The sequence below is a fragment of the Elephas maximus genome, chromosome 4, assembly GCF_024166365.1.
Source record: "Elephas maximus indicus isolate mEleMax1 chromosome 4, mEleMax1 primary haplotype, whole genome shotgun sequence".
In the NCBI taxonomy this organism is placed as follows: Eukaryota; Metazoa; Chordata; class Mammalia; order Proboscidea; family Elephantidae; genus Elephas; species Elephas maximus.
The window spans coordinates 112,476,644-112,479,295 of record NC_064822.1 but is presented as its reverse complement, the minus strand read 5'-3'; the positions used below and the strand labels follow the sequence as shown (position 1 = coordinate 112,479,295).

Sequence of the window (2,652 nt, the reverse complement as noted above, 5' to 3'; positions counted from 1 at the left end):
AATGAATGTACTCCCTATGAGAAACTAGTTAAATTTTCTAGCAGTGTTTAGCTAAAATTAGTATCAAAGAATTTTCATCTTAGAGAGTCCCTTCAGTTCAAGATGGCCTTCTCCACACATCAGTGACAATATTTAGGTAACTGCAGGGCAGGCTGCACTTGTGATGCTTCAGCCAAACACCACTTGACAGGCACTAACCAAACTTCCGGAATGGAATCTTAAGTTTATGATACTTAAAATGATCTTAGTCAAATGTTGAGCAGATCATGTGACTGGCTTGCCCCAAATTCCTAGGGAATACATTCCTGCAGCTGGATTTTGAGTTACATGTATACTTCTGGATTTTTTTTTTTCAGGGCCATCTTTGGTGAGATTCAAGATTTATAGGAATTGGAGACTCAAATTTGCTTTTAAATGGAAAAGCAGGTGAGTTTCCCATTTTTTATCAAATATTGATATGCTTTTTTGGTTAGTATGAGATCTAGGTGGACAGAATAGGGAGGCTTCCCAAAATAGTGTCCTTAAAATCTGTTTCGAAGTATATTCAGGGACGAAGGAGGAGATTACAAAGGGAAAGACTAACCTTGAATATTTTTAGCTTGCCAACAAGTTGAAGGGTCACCCCTTGGAGATCTCTGGGCAGGTGAAGGCAATGTGGATGCATAGCAAAATACCTCCTATTATTTTCTCCCTAAATGATATAAAATCATGAGAGCAGAAAGTAAATTCTACACCCTAGGTGGGAAAACTCTTTTTGTAAAAGACTGGACAGCAAATACTTTAAATCTTTAGGCAATAAGGTTCATTAAACTACTTGATTCTTCCGTTAAAAGCAGCCATAAGCAATATATGCCAGTGAATGGGTTTGGCTCTATTCTAAAGAAACTTGATTTAAAAAAAGAGGAAGTAGATAGATTTTGTTCTCAGGCCTTGATTTGCTGACTCTGTGACATGGTCATTACTCCAAAGTTATTCCTATGTGGCTTTGAAGAAGTATTAACAAGACCTTTCACTCTGGCTGGCCTTGCTCTCTTAGCCATGGAAGGAATTCTGATTGAGATTGAAGAGGACAAGGAACTACTTGATCAGAGTAGGTTCATGAGTCAAGATGAAAGTACCATATGAAAGTTAATCTAATTCCACTAGTTAGAACTTCAGAAGAAATATTAAGGAACTAGTCTTCTATTTTCACTTGATTGCTCAAATTCGGTGTGCTCTTACTTTTGTGAAATAAATGCAATTTTTAAATATCATTGAAAGATTGTTTCACCTTCTTATTTCTCAAGGTATAAAGGAGCTACAGATGTAGTGAGCACAGATACCCCTTTATTAATGTCCACATCCTCCTTGGCTGAAGGTTTGATATAGATGAAGATACAGCCACCATAGGTGATGGAAACAACGACCATGTGAGAAGAACACGTGGAAAAAGCTTTTTTCCTTTGCTGAGTAGATGGGAATCTTAGTATTGTCTTGATGATATATACGTAAGAAAGAACCACGCCTATGAGTGTGATAATGGATGTCAATACAGCACAAATTATAACTACCTGTTCTACGAACCATGTATCTGAGCACGAAATCTTAAAAAAAGGAGCTGCATCACAGCCAAAATGATCAATGGCATTGGAGTCACAGAATTCCAGCTGCAGGCCCATACCGAGCTGTGTGATGATGATCATCAACCCAGAGATCCAGCAGCAGAGGACAAGGATGGTACAGACTTTGCTGTTCATGATGGTCATATAATGGAGGGGTTTGCAGATGGCCACATAGTGACCATAGGACATGGCTGCCAGGAGAAAAAACTCCGTGGCCCCAAAGAGTCCAAAAAAAAAAGTATTTGACTGGCACATGCATTGTAAGTAATGGTATTATCCCCAATTGATATACAGTACAGGAATCTGGGAACACAGACCGTTGTGAATGAGATTTCTAAGAAGGAGAAGTTTTGAAGGAAAAAATACATAGGCCTTTTAGGTGGGAATCCGTGAGAGTAAGAATGATAATGGTCAGGTTTCCGGTTACACTCAGAATATACGTCAGAAATAAAAAGATGAAAACCAGAACTTGCAGCTGTGGGTCATCAGTAAGTCCCAGCAAGATGAAAGTTGTTACTGCTATATGATTTCTCATTACTACCTTTGATGTTTTAGTCAATCTGCATGTAAAGAAAAAATCAGAAAGTATACAACTCACCAGAAAGAACGTACACCAAGTGACCCCTTTCCTCTTATTCATTATAGTTTTCAGTGATCTATATAAAATTTATTTTTAAATGGACTACACAGAAAAGAGATTTGAGCTTTTACTCCTTTTTTGTTCTCAAAAACTCACTTTTTTGTTCTCAAAAACTCACTTCACGTTTTGTCTATTACATCTATAGTTTATAACTTTTTTTCACATTTTCAATTAAATTTAATTGATTTAACATGTTAATTTTCTCTGTAATATTTTTAAGTACTATGAAGATTTGTAACATATGCTATCTTACCTTCAAATAGAAAACTAGAAAGGCTAAAAAACAACAAAATGAACAAAAAAATTAACACTTGGCAAACACCAAAATGGTAGTAGGGACTTGTGGGATCAAGATCCACAGAGAGGTAAGATGGATATTTGACAACATATTTCCCATTGAGGTATTAACTA

General features: G+C 36.6%; 1 pseudogene; it reads right to left on the bottom strand.

The window, feature by feature from the left end:
- Window positions 1-1,174: 1,174 nt before the first annotated feature.
- Window positions 1,175-2,136, bottom strand: LOC126076380 (olfactory receptor 6C2-like; annotated as a pseudogene).
- Between the last annotated feature and the right edge of the window lie 516 nt (window positions 2,137-2,652).